This window comes from Pseudorasbora parva, chromosome 2 (assembly GCF_024679245.1).
Source record: "Pseudorasbora parva isolate DD20220531a chromosome 2, ASM2467924v1, whole genome shotgun sequence".
Taxonomy (NCBI): Eukaryota; Metazoa; Chordata; class Actinopteri; order Cypriniformes; family Gobionidae; genus Pseudorasbora; species Pseudorasbora parva.
This window is the reverse complement of record NC_090173.1, coordinates 33677517-33696332: the sequence shown is the minus strand read 5'-3', so window position 1 is coordinate 33696332 and position 18816 is coordinate 33677517. Positions and strand designations below refer to the sequence as shown.

Below are 18816 nucleotides of genomic sequence, written 5' to 3'. Positions count from 1 at the left end.
GAGACGCTGCGTCGCTCTGCCATACTCCCGGCGTGTCCGTGATCACTTACTTCAGGCTTTATCAGAAGTTAGTTCCTGTTTGTTTTCACGGACGCTTTATAGCTTCCGGTCGATGACGTCATCACGCCGACGATCAATCTTTTTTCCGATGGAATGGTTCTACAGGCGCTTCACGACGCATTAACGCAGAGGCGTTCTCACAGCGTTTCGACGCAGCGTCTCGTTCCCTCAGGGAACTAGGGTTACATACGTAACCTGAGACGTTCTCTCTGTCTAGTGTCTACCATGCTGCTTGAACTCCGAGAAGTCTCGTGGTGTGTTGTAGCATGTTGTGGAAGATATGCATGTCAGGTTTGTGCTGTGAAATTGAAGGATAGTAAAAGAATAGAAACAAAAAGGAAAAGAGGTTGTGCTTCTTGCCATGTGCTGCTATAGGTTGCGGCAAGGCTATAGGTTGCATTATAGTGGTCTCTAGCTCTATTGCATTTGTTATCACTACCATAAATTAAATTGCTAATTGAATATACGGCCAATAAAAAGATTTCAATTTTGCAAAAACTCCCATATAACGCAAAGCCAAAGGCGACAGTGGCAAGGAACCAAAACTCCTTCAGGGCCAGAATGGAGAAAAAACCTTGGGAGAAACCAGGCTCAGTCGGGGTGCCAGTTCTCCTCCTCCTCAAGACCTTGAAGCAGATATGGTGGGGATATGAGAAATATGAGGGCTTCCAGAAGCTGTAGCAAATATTACACTCTAAATATTACTCTTTCCTTGCCATTAATGTTTGGGTAATGTAAAATAAAATGAAAATATGAACAGGAATATAATGCAGAGATAATTTCTAGGGAACTAGAGAAACATTACGCGCATTTGCATGCACATTCTTAAGCCGATTATGCCTAATAAGCAGACAATGAAAATAGTCATGTAAACGCGCTAACCTGTTTTCTTTTATCGGAGTAAGGTCATAAAGAGCTTAAAGGGTTAGTTCACCCAAAAATTAAATTGATGTCATTGTTGACTCACCCTAATATCGTTCCACACCCGTAAAACCTCCTTCATCTTCGGAACACAGTTTAAGATATTTTATATTTAGTCCGAGAGCGTATGCAAGTGTATGCACACTATAATGTCAGAGTCCAGAAAGCTAATAAAAACATCATCAAAGTAGTCCATATGTGACATCAGTTGGTTATCTAGAATCTCTTGAAGAATCGAAAATATATTTTGGTCAAAAAAATCACAAAAACTACGACTTTATTCAGCATTGTCTTCCTGGTTTGGTTTTCAATCCTCAAACAAAGATTCAAACGGTTGTGAATCAGCGGATTGATTCATGATTCCGATCGCGTGCCAAACTGCTGAAATCACGTGACGTTGGCGATCCGAATCGTGCATCAGTCAGCTGATTATAAGATTTCCCCCTACTTTCAATTGTTTAACGTCATTGAAAAGTTAGAATTTTGTGTTAAAAAAAGAGATCAGAACAAAGAACAATTCCTTCGTTTTGCTGAACAATCGGATTGTTGTTAAAATTGTTGTACGTGTATCCCTCACAGCCTTGTTTTCATTTAGTAAATTGAATATTGTGCTACCCTAAGGTCTATGGGGTCCAGTGTGATGCCCCTCTTTGAGGGAGTAAAAAAGGAGTACATTCCTAGGGTCACTCTGTCTTTCAGTTTTCTCTCATTCGTTCCTCTAATTGTTTTTCTGTGCGTCTCCTTCTGCACCTCGTTATGTACCAGGGCACATGTAGGGTTAATTCTGCAGGTAGTTAATGAGTCACCCTCAGAACAGAAGGCAACAGACTGAGTCTGGGGTGCAAAACTGGATGAATAAATGTTGACTAGACATTTGGCACATCGGCCTGTATATTGGAACAGTTTCAAATGTGAAATGTGTATTTAGTGATGGTATGTATGTATGTGTGTTTTTAAGACACCTGATGACTCGGTGCTCCATGTGCTCACCTAGCAGATGGAAAAATACCGCTTTTCTCTGCAGGCCTCACAGTTTGACTGCTACTAAAAACCACCCTCCTATACTTCCCCTAAGCATTTCATCACTCTCACTATCTCCTGCTTTCTCTCTCTTTCTTTTAACTGCAGTCTATATCCACCTACTGTGAAACAGCCATACAGGCCCATAATAACTGTCTTTTTCAAACAGGCATAAACATTTTCAAATTAAACTTTATTTTACACAGTTCTCTGGAATTACTTACTTCTTATTGATCAGCACTGAGTAGTCAAATATAATTATACTAAACTGAATACAAGACCGTTGTCCATGGCAACATATGTATGCAATTTTCATCAACAAATCTATCTTGTATCACTTCCCAGTTCTTAAAGGGATAGTTTAGCCTGACGTGGTCATATTCAATTCTAGTCAGAATATGAGTCTGAAACTGCTCCATTGGGCTGTGATTATGAGGTGTGTTTCAACCGAACCAGGAAAGACCTCAATTGGATAGACCTACAACCAATCAGAGCAACGAAGCATTGCCAAATATCAACAGAGCTCAACTGCACTGTGTTGCCAAGTCCGCATTTTTTCCGCCATTGTTTTCTATGTCCGCGGGTTGAAGCGACTATTATGTGATAGACCCATGAGTGCGAATTTTAGCAGGCAACCTTGCCAAAATAACACACATTTTACCCCCCAAACACCTTTTTTCCCCCTGGAAAGTTAACATACTCTAGAAATTTACTAATCTTACTTAAGATTTAATCGTTAGAATACTTGAGTAGTTCCATTTAACTAACAGTGTTATATTATATTTTGGAAACATCTTAAATAGTATTTTACTCAACATAGTTTTAATCTGTCATTTTCAGGCTTAAAATATGGTTTCCAAATGTTAAAAAAAAAAATTGTTAAAAACAATCAACAACAATAAATAAATAAATAAATAAATAAATAAATAAATAAATAAATAAATAAATAAATAAATAAATAAATAAATAAATAAATAAATAAATAAATAAGTAAATGAATAAAATAAAATATATAAACCTGAAAAAAATAAAATAAAGTATCCCTGCATCTAAAGGAAAAGATATACATGAAGTTCCAAGTGCCCAATGGTGAGAAATTTTAGGAAATCAACATTAAGTAAAGTTAATTAAAAAATCTAAGTAAGAACAGCTATTGGATTTTACAGTGTAGGTTTTCTTTCAGACGAATACAGTCGGAATTATATTAAAAAACATCCTTGCTTATCCAAGATTGGTGCAGTGAATGGCAGCCCAAAATTTGAAGACCAAAAAAGTGCATCCATCCATTATAAAAGTAATCCACACGGCTTCGGGGGTTAATAAAGGGCTTCTGAAGCGAATCGATGGGTTTTTCAAAACGCTTACGCTACGTCTGATGTCATCGTCGCCAGTTACACTTTTTTCGTCAGTTGAATATGGAATGCTAAGTACTAAGCTAATGTGAATCTATTCCTTGGTTAAGCAGTAAAAGTTGAGATGAGGTAAACAGCAGTAACCTGGTCTAATCTGAGATCATTTAAAATGACAATGTGTTCTTAAAAAAAAAAAAAAAAAACATTTGCGTTCAGAAAATAAAGCAGTTCATAATTATATCAGATTTTACAAACCTTTAGTTGATGCTGCTGCTGGCCAAGTTGGATTCTGCTAAAATAGTTCTCAATGGAATTTTCTCGACAATTTTTTTTATATGAAGATTAAATATTTAAATACATTTACAATGTTTGTTTGGGCCACATTTGGAATGACAGAACATTTGTCATTTATAGCTCATAGTATACATAAGCATTGTGTCTCATTGCTGAATCATTTGCCGCAGCCTGCTGGTTTTTGTGTTTGTGAGCAGGGTGAACAAGTTAAAATAACATCTGTGTTGTATCTCATTTAAATATACAGAGGGCACATCTATCACTTTAACTGCAGCTGCGAGCGATGCTAACAGGAGGCAGTAGTCATTAGCTAAAGTATGAACATAGTGACTTATTGCAATTTCATTTTGTTCTGCTGAGAATTTGGACAATAATAGCCAATTAGCAGTGGGTCTTTTGAGTCAAAAACTCTTTTCCTCATTTTATCAGGAAAGAGAAACTGATGAGAAACCACAGAGTAGCCGTTTTGTGTGATCTACAAGCATTAGTTCTGTTTCACCCCAAAGTGGTGAGTATTTATTTTGGCACTAAAATTGACGGGTCATGATTATAAGTATTGGATCATTTTGGATATTTAAAAGGATAGTCCAATTAAAAATGTTTCAAACCTGTATGGCATTCTTTGTTCAGTCGAACATAAAAGAAGATATATTTCATAGATAGATAGGTAACCAAACAATTTTAACTTCCATTTAATTTTTTTGTCCATATAATGCAAGTCAGTGGGAACTGAGACTGTTATCAGCATTCTTCAAAATATCTTCTTTTATGTTCCACACATTGTTTGGAAGGATATGAGGTTAAGTAAATAATGACAGAAATTAAATGTTGGGGTGAAATATCCCTTTAATTGTGCTAATTTCTTCTATATTTAATTTGTATCATCTAATGCTCAATTTGATTTAATATTAAGATGATAATTTTAATAACACTGTTAAATGTAATCTTTAGCAAATCTCAAAATAAATATCTATTGTCATAGTATTGAACATCATAATTTCTTATAGTGTTAAATATGATTCATTTTATTTGAATTTATTTTTTAGAAAAAAATAAAATAAAATTTTAATATTGCTATTTATCGGTAATCGGCCATAACATGAAAATATATATGAGCTCATCATCGCTTCACATCCCTAGTTTAGAGTCTGGTGGGTACCAGTCTGTGTAAACTAATTACCTTTGGGGCGTAAATGTGGTCCTCATGTAAAAAGAAAGAAAAATGTTTGTAATAATTCTCATTCACCAACCCCCGGAAAAATATTCCATGTATTACCCTAGGAATTACATTGTTTTGTTAGTTTCAACTGTAGGTTCATAAATAATTGAGCCAAAGCAAGAGCGCATGAGTAACATTAAGACTTAAAGGGTTACTTCACCCAAAAATGAAAATTTGATGATTATCTGCTTACCCCCAGGGCATCCATGATGCAGTTGTCTTTGTTTCTTTAGTAGAAGACAAATGAAGATTTTTAACTCCAACTGTTGCTCGTATAATCATGTCAATGGGGTTTCTATCAGGGCCACTATGAGAGTAAAAAACACATACATACGAATCCATATTAAACCCTGCGGCTCGTGATGATACATTGATGGCTTAAAATACGAAACGATCGAAACGATCCTTACTCCAAACAATATTTATGTTATTTTTTTCATCTAGTATTTTCATCTAGAATCTTTTCTAGTATTATATATATACACATATATAGATGCCTCATTGGTACATGTGCGGATCGGTCGAATGAGGTACGCCGTGTTTTGACCTTCTAAAGTGGAAGTGATGGCGCTGCGAATACTAGATGAGATTCACCTGCTATGAGGTAAAAAAATGGCATAAATACTGTCGTTTCGTGGTTTGAGACATCAATGTATCATCACGAGCCACAGGGTTAAATATGGATTCGTATGTGTATGTGTTTTTTACTCTCATAGTGGCCCTCATAGAAAAAACCCATTGCCATGATTATACGAGCAATTATTAATTAAAAAATCTTAATTTGTCTTCTACTAAAGAAACAAAGACACCTACATCCTGGATGCCCTGGGGGTAAGCAGATAAACATAAAATGTTCATTTTGGGGTGAACTAACCCTGTAACAGATAGCAGAAGATGGTGTAATGATACTGATGCCTTGAGCAGACTGAGACCTTATCGATAGTCATTGATCTCAGATGGAAAAATGAGGCTGATTAGATTAATGACATAATTAATCTGAATAATGAGTTGCCTTCAAGGGAATTTGGACCATCTGAGTCTTTCAACATGCAGGTCATGATTCGTCTTAGACCTCGGTAAAAGGTCCAAATACACACTTAGGTCTCTATATCTCTCATCTAAGGGAGCATGTGAAAAAAACACAACTTCAGGCTGACACAGAGCACAATGTCTAACTATCTGTATGAAGAGCTCTTTGATCTGTTCATCGTTCAGGCCAACAGCAATATCTGACATAGCACCGCAGATGAATTCAGTGTGGTCATTTTAACGCCAAGAGAGCTGTGTTTGAATTTATGCACTGTTGAAAATTCAACATTTCACTCTCAAAAGTACATCCCTGAGGACCAAGAGAACAAAATAAAGAGCGCAACTGGAATTGAAGGTGGCCGCAGGGTACCAGACAGAAGTCAGAAGCCAAAACAAAGTTCACACTGTTGTAAATAAAAATACCTGTGCACCGGTCCGAGATTTGATTTGTCTGGAAATCGCAGCGCGACTGAAGTTATTTTGCTTGTGGCTAGCAGAGCACCAAAATACAGATCAGCACTTGGACGAGAAGTCAAATCCTTGTAATAACAGACACCTTTAGCACCGCAAAGGATTCTTAGAGATCTTGCCTGGCTGTTATTGTCAACATTTTACCAAGTATATTATTGTTTATTACGAAGACCTTGGCCGAGGGGCATCTGGCATGGTTTATTTACTGTGATGCAGAGTGTCAGCGGCGGTATAGTGGGTGTGCAGGTTGAATATGTGTGTGAGAGAAAGAGACCATGCTATGCTGTGCCAGTGCACATGTCTGTGCAGATAAATTCAGGGATTAGTGTGTTAGAGATGCACAGACTGACTGACAATCTCTCCTCCCTTCAGTGCCACTGTGAGACAACTGAGAACTCATTAGCTCACTACATTCACGGACCGAGAGTGAGAGAGAAAGAGTGAATTGAGACAGAAATGAACATGATGGCAAAGAAATAGAAAAGGCGAATATGGCGTATTAGCAGCGAGGCCGTGAGCGATTGAGGCAGAAAGAGTGAGGGAGGTTGAGGCCAAAACCAGAAAAGGCTAATGGTGAACAGCAGAGGCTGGAGGAAGAGGTGTAGAAAAGAAGGATGAAGAAAGGAACGAGAGAGACAGAGAAAGTGGCTGTTGCTAGGGACAACAGCATAATAGAGCGCAATCCTCCTACACAACCTCTGCCTTATTTTACTCCTCCTCCACTGTGGCTTGATTCTATCTCTCCCTCCGTTTACCTGCCTCAAGTCATGTCTGCCGTGAACCTTGTCAGAGTCAACAATGCTTTATTGGCATCAATGTTAAAGGGACAGCTCAGCCAAAATGTAACTGTCATTTACTCATTATGTTGTCGAGGACATACATTTTTCGTTTTTGTTAAATGCAAAACATGCTAGGAAGGATGATCGTGCTTCTCTTTTCCATACTATGAAAGGTAATGGTGACCAGTGACAGTCAAGTTCCATAAAAAAGCACTGTAAAGTATTATAACATAAGTTTATTTCTCTATTCTTGGCACCATACCTGTTGTGTATCAATATACCATATTTGAATATGCACAAGTGTGATGCGATTTACCTTGATACCTTGTGAAAAATATGTACACTTCAGCATACTTTAAAAAAGAGCACTTATTATGGAAATAATATACATTAAAATAATATACTTATGTAAGTGTGAACTGAACGTCTTGGTTACGTATGTAACCCTCGTTCCCTGAAGGAGGGGATGGAGACGTTATGTCGACGTCACAGCATAGTGGGATCCAAATGCGACGTAACATCAAACGTGATGGACTTAAAGGGAATGTAATATATTCAGACACTTAAGTAAATTGCAATTAAATGAAAATGCACTATAGTTTAAATTTCTAGTAGTAAATGCTATTAGAAATGGAAAGTGCTTTTATATGTCAGTTCATAATTATTGTTTTTGAAATATGATTAACGTGTACTACTGAATGTACTTTAAAGTTTTCATGATGCTTTTTAATATATCTGTAAATTCACATTTCTGTGATGATGATGTTGCAATTTAGTACATTAAAACTTTATCAAATAACACACTAAATCTAAAATTATGATAATACTTTGCATTACTTAAGACATCAAAATAAGTGCACATCTTTTATGCACCCAAAATTTTATCAAAATGTACTTTAAAGTACAAATTTTAAGTTGACTATTACAAAGTGCACTTTTAAAAAGTTTAGTTTAGTGTGTTAAAGGTCCCGTTCTTCGCGTGTTTTCGAAACTTTGATTATGTTTACAGTGTGCAATATAACCTGAGTTCATGTTTCACGTGTAAAAAACCCAGTATTTTTCACACAATTTACTTATCTGTACACCGCTGTTTCCTCTGTCCTAAAAACGGCCTGATGATTTCCTTGTTCTATGAAGTCCCGCTTTCAGAAATATGTAACAAGTTCTGATTGGGCCAGCGCTTCCCATGTTGTGATTGGACAGCAGCTTAGTGCACTTTGCCCGGAAAGGTCCCGCCTCTTACCATAACGGGGAGATGCAAGCGCTGAATGTGCGCTCTTCTCCACGTTGGAGAGCAACAAGACCACACCCCCTATTTTGCGTGTTCTTGTGGGATGAGGGTTAGTCAACAAACGGTTCTAGTGACGTCATTACATCCCTGCACTTCCTGCTGTAGTCCAAACCAGCTGTTCGGTGTAGGCTTTGAAAGGGAACTTCTGTTAAATAAAATATCTCGCTTGACATTGAACTTTGAGCTTTATAATTTTACAGGTATTATTTATGCTCTAACAGCAACATTACAGACTAACTAGAGTTTGAAAGATGGAATCGCGAAGAACAGGACCTTTAAGAAATTATAGTGTACTCTTTAGGTGCACTTACTGCTCTTACTTAGTGCTTGTAGTAAAGGTCTACACAACATAGGAAATAAATTAGTTCAAGTAAAATAATTATGGGGGAAATAAAAAGACAATTTAAAAAAAATTAACAATTCTACAAGTAAATAAAGGGGAAATTAATTTAAAAACTAAATATAGCATATACAGTGGGGGAAAAAATTATTTAGTCAGCCACTAATTGTGCAAGTTCTCCCACCTAAAAAGATAAAAGGGGCCTGTACATTTCATCATAAGTACACTTCAACTATGAGAGACAGAATGAGAAAAAAATCCTGAAAATCACATTGACTGATTTTTTTTAAAAGAATTTATTTGCAAATTAAGGTGGAAAATGAGTATTTGGTCAGCTACAAAAAAAGCAAGATTTCTGGATCTCACAGACCTGTACCTTCTTCTTTAAGAGGGTTCTCTGTCCTTCACTCCTTACCTGTATTAATGACACCTGTTTGAACTCGTTATCAGTATAAAAGACACCTGTCCACAATCTCAAACATTCAGACTCCAAACTCCACTATGGCCAAGACCAAAGAGCTGTCAAAGGACACCAGAAACAAAATTATAGACCTGCACCATGTTGGGAAGACTGAATCTGCAAAAGGTAAGCAGCTTGGTGTGAATAAATCATCTGTGGGAGCAATTATTAGAAAATGAAAGACATACAAGACCACTGATAATCTCCCTCAATCTGGGGCTCCACGCAATATCTCACCCTGTGGGGTCAAAATGATCACAAGAACGGTGAGCAAAAATCCCAGAACCATACAGGGGGACCTATAGTGAATGGCTTGCAGAGAGCTGGGACCAAAGTACCAAAGGCTACCATCAGTAACACACTATGCCGCCAGGGACTCAAATCCTGCAGTGCCAGATGTGTCCCTCTGCTTAAGCCAGTATATGTCTGGGCCCGGACATGAAAAACTCAACTTGTTTTGAGGGGAAATAATGCTGAGTTGCACCATACCTACTGTGAAGCATGGGGGTGGAAACATCATGCTTAGGGGCTGTTTTTCTGCAAAGGGACCAGGACAACTGATTTGTGTAAAGAAAAGAATGAATGGGGCCAAGTATCGAGAGATTTTGAGTAAAAACCTCCTTCCATCAGCAAGGGCACTGAAGATTAAACATGGCTGGGTCTTTCAGCATGACAATAATCCCAAACACACCACCTGAGCAACGAAGGAGTGGCTTCGTAAGAAACATTTCAAGGTCCTGGAGTGGCCTAGCCAGTCTTCAGATCTCAACCCCATAGAAGATATTTGGAGGGAGTTGAAAATCTGTGTTGCCCCAAAGCATCACAGCTCTAGAGGAGATCTGCATGGAGGAATGGGCCAAACTACCAGCAACAGTGTGTAAAAACCTTGTGGCGACTTACAGAAAAGTTTGACCTCTGTCATTGTCAACAAAGGGTATATAACAAAGTATTGAGATGAACTTATTTGACCAAAAACTTATTTTGCATCATAATTTGCAAATCAATTCTTTAAAAATCAGACAATGTGATTTTCTGGATTTTTCTTCTCATTCTGTCTCCCATAGTTGAAGTGTACTCTTCTTTTTAAGTGGGAGAACTTGCACAATTGGTGACTGACTAAATACATTTTTGCCCCACTGTATAAACCAATTAAATGGCTTATCAGAGTATTGAATCTCCTTTAATTCTCTGACTGGTATTGATTTTAATAATTATCTGTCAGTGTGGGTAAATCTGGAAACTGGAAAGTGATTTATATTTTGTATAAAACAGAATAAAATAAAATTTAAACAGGATGTGAATGAACATTACTTAAGTTCATGAACATAATGGAGTGCTCAGTCTTTCTTTTCTCGTACCACATCCCCCTCCAGTCTCTCTCCTCTGAATCTTTACATCTCTTCTGACTCCGCTCACGGTTGCCTTACTCATTGATTTGGGTGTGTGATTGATGGAAAGATCTGCCCCATCATTCCTCTCTCTCCCACCTTCCCTCTCTAATACCAATACCAGAACCTTTGCTTGTTAAATTACAGCATCTACCATTCAGCCAATGCACTGATCTCCCCAGGCTCATTCCACCACACTTATCCCTCATCCTGCCTCTACAAAATATTCCAGTGCTCCTCTATCTTTTATTTCTCTCGCCCCTTGGAATGAGTCTGGAGATTTGATTTGTAACTGATGTTGTTACTTGGTTCTGTTTTGTCAACACATTCTCACTCCCAAATCGTCACATATTGACCCCTCTGTCGCTGTTTAATGCACAGGGTTGGTTTCCAGGCGCAGGGTTCTCCGGTGCTTTAAATGAAAAACCTTTGGCATCATACACTGACGCGATGGTCAAGGGAATTTTATCGTCAAAAAGAAATTAGATATGTTGGGGTGAACACTATCCAGATGCACTGTAACCCACCTTCTACCCTTACACGTACCACTTTGTGTATTATATAATATAAAATATACAACTACAGTCACAATTTATATAAAAAAATAAAAAAATAAATATTCCTAAAACCAAACGGTTTGTTTGTGTACGGAACAGACAAAAAAACGATCAGCAATCAGATCTCCATCTGCCCGAAAAAGCTTTGATTAAGAAATGTCTTTGGCTCTCATGTGTCTCGTGAGCTTTTTGCATCATGTTTTGGTGTAGGCTTTCATCTTTTGAATGAGATATGATGTGTTCACTTCACGGGGTCATTTTCAGTGGTTAAAACCTTAACTTTCACGTTATTCTTCATATACAATTACTGTATGAACTTTGACTTGGAATGCGACACAAGTTGTTTGTAATATTTTTGTACCGTTTTTGGTCAGTTGTTATGTAATAAATGTGTTTGACGACTTTAATTTGACTGTTATGTGTTTTGTATTGTCGTGAAGTAGGTTTGGGAGGGGTGGAGCTAGGTTGCTCGGAAATATCTATTAAAGTATAAATAATTATAAAAATGTGTTCTCCTTTTAGAAATGCAAAGAAATTAAATGCACCTTGATCTGACGCATTAGGCAAACATTGAGTATGTCATGGAGTATAATGCACACCTACATTTTCAAGTACTCAAAGCAAGAACCCCCTGATATATATATAATATATAATATAGTTTAGTTTTTATAAAGTAGCATGAATTCAGTGTAATTTAAATGTATTTACACACTTTATGATGCGTACATTGCAAAGCGATTCAAATAGTTATGAGTAACGTACTGAGTCATATAATTGTGCTTTACCTTTTAACTTTGCTAAACACATTTTTACGTGGACACATTCAAATGTTATGATTTAAAGTTAACTTCATTAATTATCTTTAATCTAACAGAAATTTGTTTGTGATCAAATAATAATAGTTTGAAGACCCTTGGTCCAGTTCAAAAGGACAAAATTAAAGAGTGACAAAGTCTGGCTTCAGTTTCTCCCTTTAATTTCATACTCCCCATAGTCTTTCATCGTTCCAGCATTTGCTTGTCAGCAGCTCCTTTCTTTCTTCTTCCTTCTCTCTTTTTCTGATGTCTCTGCCTGATGCACTAAGTGACAGACTATGCCAAGTCTGCCACCTTATTTAGATTCAGGCTAATTAGGAAAGCCAAGTGGGTTTATTCAGAAGTTGCGCCAGCTCTTTAACTGTCTCTCCCTCTCCCATCATCTCTTATCTACAGCTCGGAGCTCATCGTTTCCCAGCCCCTGTTCCCTGCGACAAGTGGATTTCAACAAAGGCATCAGGACCGCTTATGCTTGACGTCTGCAGCCTCAGACCTGGTACGGTGATCACACCTGATCTGCTGCACAAGAGGAAGGCACTGCCACGGTCTCATCTGAAATAAAGAGAAACTGTGTTGCGTCAAAGGAGAGAAAGCAGGTGAGAAATGTCATAGTCACACTATAGTGGTACCGTTTTTGTGTATTGATTGTTTAACAGGCTCCTGACTGATTGCGAAATTGTGCATCTCTAAAACGCTCTGTGTGGAAATCCATTGCAAAAGCATTTGTTCCATTCATTTTTCAACAAGCATCAGACCTGCCTCAGGCTGACAGGCAGTGTAGTATGTGTTTTTGTAAATGATGATGGACCTGTCATTTCATTGTCACTCTCCTACACAGACACACACACACACACACACACACACACACACACACACACACACACACACACACACACACACACACACACACACACACACACACACACACACACATGTTGGTCTATGTGGTTTACAGGGACTCTCCATAGGCGTAATGGTTTTTATACTGTACAAACCGTATTTTCTATCCCCTTACACTGCCCCTGCCCCTAAACCTACCCATCACAGGAAACATTCTGCATTTTTACTTTCTCAAAAAAACATCATTTAGTACGTTTTTAAGGCCATTTGAATTATGAGGACATTTGATATGTCCTCATAAACCACATTTATAGTGTAATACCAGTGTAATACCCATGTAGTTATACAAATTTGTGTCCTCATAAACCACATAAACAGGCTCGCACACACACACACACACACATGCATACTGTATTTAGAGAGATACCTGTCCTCTTCTGTTTTCAAATACAGGGACAAAAGACAGAAACATATTTTAATTTAGCTCAGACTGGTAAATATTCAGTGGCTTTAACAGCCCCACAGATGATTTCTGCTCTCTTTTAAGGGGTCATGGCTTTCTTGATCTTTTGACAGAGGTTATTGTATTATAAAAAATATCCTGTAAGTTTTAGAACTTGAGTCTTCCTTAGTCCAAAAACAGCTTGTAGTAAAACCAATTTTAGAAAACAACTCATTTTAGATTTTGTTACATTATTATGTCATAGTGTGACGAAAGACAGCCATTGCAGAAGATCAACACTTACTTCTACATCATTGTCTTTTGAGCCCCGCCCATCGATTTGCACGTCATGTAGTTGTAAATACAAGAAAGGCGCAAATATGATTATTCCAGCAACATCTTCAAAATCAATATTTGATCACTGACAGTGACACTAATATTTGTTTGCATCCAGTACCTACTCTACAGTAAATCGTGAAGTGCTGATGATGCTACCTATACTTTAGTTTTCTGCCTTATACCTATGAGACGTCACTTCATCATGGTGTATCAGAGATTGTCACTATGTGAAATAAAGGTGAATTGCACTCATGCACTCACAGATGGCACATTTTAATTGTGTTCAGCATGCACAATCGTGCACACAACATGGATAAGCAACAGTTAAAATTTGTAATGCTCTTACCATCAAATAATCATAAAAAGCTTTGTGCTTTGTTATTTTTAATATGAAGTCTCAACTTTAAAATTCTATCAATTTTATTATGAAATTAAAAAAAAAAAAAATCTCCCTTTAATACAGTGTGACAGATCACTGTAGCAGCAGAAGACGTCAATAAAACAGCTTACAGTATCACTTAGCATTACATTTACCTCAAGAAAGCTATTCAATGTCTATAAACTCATTAAGTTAGAAGGAAAAAGATAACTCTAGAGAAGAGCATTTTGCTAAATAAATGCGCTGTATTAAAAATTAATTATTTTTTTACTTAGCCTACTAGTGGTGTCCTCATTATTTAATGTATGTTAGCATAAAAGTGTCATGAAAACAAGTTATTACAGTTTATTGTCATTTAAATGTTTCTATTTCACCAACAAGCTGGATTAGAAACGATGTGTAATTTAACTCAGTTTTGAGTAATTGACTAATTATTTGTTTTCGGCAAATTGCATCCTGAATTTTTGGTATCTGCCCAGAATTTTTATTCCAGTGCATCCCTACAGAGAGCACAAAAGGGTGACAGTGAGTGAGGTTGTGTAGTTAGTGTGTGGATAGAGACACAGGTGACCTTCCGTGGTTTTAAGGGGCTGTAAGGGCTCATCTGCTGATCTTCCCTCTGGCTGTATCACTGCAGGGGGAAAACTCATATCGCGTGAGTTGTCTTTCCGCGAGAGGTGAATGTGTGCATGTACGTGTGAAGTGGCTATTCTGTAATGACTGCTGTGGCACTCGGTTGACAGTAAAGGTCGGTCATGTGGCGCACATAAAGCCAGGACCTTTAGGGAAGGCACAAAAACACATGGTGAGTGAGAATGTGTGTGTGTGTGGTTCTGTGTGTCATGCGAGTAGCAACTGTACTGTTGAGAAGAACATAATGGCTGCCTCTCCACCCACAGCGATTAACACAGGAACTCTATTATTACTGCCTGACAACAGTGCTTAAGTGTGCCGTTTCCACCCCTGCCCTGCCCAACTCTTCTCACAATGACAAGAGCTGGAGAACTACCATTACATCCCTCTATCCATCCCTCCCTGCAGGAACACAGCTGGAGACAGGTTCCCGTCATGGGGGAATTCAGACAGCAAGATTTATTTGCATATATACCAACACTGGCGTCAGTAAGCCTGCGTTTAATAAAAAATGCATTAAAGTTGTCAAATATTATTACAATTTAGAATAACCTTTTATGTTTTTAATAGATTTTAAAATTGTATTTATTCCTGAAAAAGCTTTTCAGAATCATTACTCCAGTTTTCAGTGTCACATGATCCTCCAGAAATCATTCTAATATATTAGTTTGTTGGACAAGGAATATTTCTGATGATGAAATTTCACCATGATGAAGACAGTAGCTGCTTAAATACTTTTGTTTTCAAGATTTGTGGGAGAATAGAAACTTCAGCGTTTATTTTAAATGGAAATCTATTGTGACCATTATAAATGTCACTTTGAAGCAATTTAATGCTTATAATTTAATTGGTGAATAAAATGATCAATTTCATAAAGGAAAACATTCTGACTCCAAACTCATTTAAAGAATAAGTGCTGTTTTACACATACAGCTCTTATTTTTTTAATAAAATAGTAAAATGGAATTATAGCTGTTAATGGATATTGCTTTTATTCAATAGTTAAACAAAATGATGTATATCACTCATTAGACACAATGGTTCTGTTTACACCTGGTATTAAGATGCTTTTTGGTCAGTCAAATCACAAGTGGACATTGCTAAATACAGTTATAAACAGGGTCTAAAACATTTTGAGATTGTCCACTTTCGACCACTTCAAGAGGTAATTGAAAAAGCATTTGACTGGATTGCTTGCTTAGTGTAGACGCTCGGGGGGTCGAATGTGTTCGAACAGCCACAAAAGACCGCCTACTGACCTAATGCATAAACATTATGAGAAGCACGCTAGCCAGCCAGCCAGGATTAAACTCTATTGTCTGGAGACCCAAGTTTGGTTTGAAGACGAAAACATTTACCAAACAAAAATAATGTTCTCTTAACCTTCATGATTTCTGATACGCACTTGGAACCTTCGGCGTGGTCTTGCGGCTATCAGAGCAGAAACTAAAGCTGATACTCATGGTTGGTTAGTGGAAGTTTGGTCATTTGCACTGAACTGAGTAAGTGAGGCAGTGGTTAAATGTAGTGAATTTGACCCTTTTTGATTCTTGTGGACTCTTTTTATCTTGTCTCTCTATGACAGTTCAAATTGGTTGCCTGAGCGCAGTGAGTTTTTAAGAGGATTTTGATGTCGTACAGCATGACTTATGCTTTATTTATCCAAGAGACTATATGTGTGTAGATGAGTCATTTAGATATAGCCTCTCAGTGGGGGTTAATGAGTGACATGCCGTGTGGTGAGATGGTGTCGGATAAATGGTATTGTGTCTCTATCAGTGACCTGATCCAGTGGGCTCTTATTATAGGAACATTATGGTGCAGTTTGACCATCTCTAATATTTTGATAAGTATGATCCTGCACTACATTATGTGTTCATGGTAAAGCCTGATGGTGTGTGTGTGTGTGTGTGTGTGTGTGTGTGTGTGTGTGTGTGTGTGTGTGTGTGTGTGTGTGTGTGTGTGTGTGTGTGTGTGTGTGTGTGTGTGTGTGTGTGTGTGTGTGTGTGTGTGTGTGTGTGTGTGTGTGTGTGTGTGTGTGTGTGTGTGTGTGTGTGTGTTTCCAACCAGTCCAACCTGCTCTGGAATAATTGAGAAGTCAATCAGCTCTGGCTGAACAGAATAGAACACAACAGAACAATCTATTGTATTGCACCACTATCAGAGACACATTTTCAATTAATCTTTCTCGTTCGTGATTGACAGTTAATTCTTTAATTGCACAATGCTTCAGAGGCAACATTTCATCTCATTCTGGTAATTTGCTTTGGTTGGAAGGGGCCTGACAATAAAAGAAGTGAAATGCAAGTACAGCTTGTATTGTATTGGTTTTTAGTCAAATCGCTTTTTGTTTTTATAAAATGTACTTGAAGATTTCCAGAGGAAGGATGAACCAATTTGAGTCATTCTGTGCTCTCTTAAAAGACGGCAATCGAGAGTTCTAATGAAAGTATTGATCAGAGGCCAGTCTCAAACCATCGAGGTAGATGGAGTTTGTTTGGTATAGTTGCAGCTCTTGGTTTTTTCATTTCAGACTGTCTTAATGGCTCTATCTTCTGTAGTCATGTTGAACACAGACCCATGCTTCTGGGCTGATATAATTGGTCTATATGTGGCGACTTTCAAGTTACATCAGTCTATCCATCTGTCTGCTGTCCGCTCCTTTCATGCTAGTTCATATTAGTTCATTTTCTATATTTCTGTCTATTGTCTATTCTATCGCCCAAAAAAAAATATTGAATTGGTAAAAAAAAATTAAGGCAAAAATAATTTTATATATAGACAACTCTGTTAGATTAGTTGGGACAACAAGGTTGCTTACAATTGTATATTTTAAAGTAGATTGACATCTCTTGGTCACACTTAGATTAGGGTCCAGTTCTCATGATTAAATTGCTGTTAACTTAACTTTTGACTTAATAAACCCTAATTACTGCTTATTATAGTTAGCCAGGTAGTTTAGGTATTGTCTAGGAATTTGTGTAAAATTAAGGGATGTAGAATATGGTCAGAATAAGGCATTAACATGTGCTTTGTAAGTAATAATACATAGCCAATATATCCTAGTAATATGTATTTACTTGTTAATAATGAGAATCGGATGCTCAAATAAAGGGTTAGCAATTTTTTGATTATCTATAGCTAAAAAGCTCCAAATGCCAGGAAAAAATGTAATGGTTACTTTGTGGTTGTGCAGAATGTGTACTGTTAAAGACATGCTAAGAAGTGTCAGTCTGGTGGTTACAGTCGGGTCTTATGGCCATAGATCAGATATGTATTAGTTGTAGGGCCACATATGAAAGTGGATTGGAAATTGGATTAGAAAAGTTTGAAATGTTGTGTTCACAATGCTCAAATATTTTTGTTTTTTTTGTTTTATACAAACCAAAAATTGGTTTTGGGTCACCAAAGCAATCTATGAATGCAAACTGGTAATATAGACTAGTTTGCTAGCTAGCTAGAGACATTTGGATCTGAGATAATTCACCTACTTATTTAAATGTTCAATTCAATTTTAAAAAAAGTATAGTTTTTTTTTATTTAGTTTTTAGTTTTTTTTACAATACATATTTCAAAGTAGCTTTACAGAAAATGCATGCGTCTACATTGCAATTTAGAGTGATCGGTTATGAGAGTTGACTGTGTCTCCTCTCATAATGTTTTTCAGAAATGTTCATATACAAATCACACAGCTAACAATGTATTCATTTAAACAATGTATTAGTTTAAGGCAGAAACAACAAACTCATTGAGGTAAAGAATACATGTTAACAAATGATTAGGATATTAGGGGTGCAACAATACCCTCATGTCATTATTCGATACACATCATACTGAACTCACGCTATGATATTATTGTGATACTCCAAGACATATGGTAAAAAGTTAACAAAAAATGAACTGTTGATTAAAATGCTAAATTTGGTATTACCTTGGGGTGGACATGAATAGGCTTGGATTGGTGCTGGTACCCAATGTGCAGGACAGTGGTAATACCAGAAAAAAAATATTCATGATTCTAAAGCTGAAAATACAGAATTATTTTAGATGAATATGCTCTGTCACTAACTAGATATAAAATAATGTAGGCCACTTTTTACTGGTAACATACGACATTTGGCATTATCAGGACTCACATATATTCCCCCATTGCATTATTATACATTATATTCAACATTATATATAGT

The 18816-nt window shown here is 37.1% G+C and overlaps 1 protein-coding gene across 2 annotated transcripts in view; it reads left to right on the top strand.

The window, feature by feature from the left end:
• Positions 1-18816, top strand: part of LOC137041285 (protein phosphatase 1 regulatory subunit 29) — a 129041-nt gene that overhangs the window by 33044 nt on the left and 77181 nt on the right. For both annotated transcript variants that reach the window (XM_067417387.1, XM_067417396.1), the window contains exon 2: positions 12393-12592. The gene's annotated coding sequence lies outside the window, so the exon portion shown is untranslated. The remainder of the gene's footprint in view (positions 1-12392; positions 12593-18816) is intronic.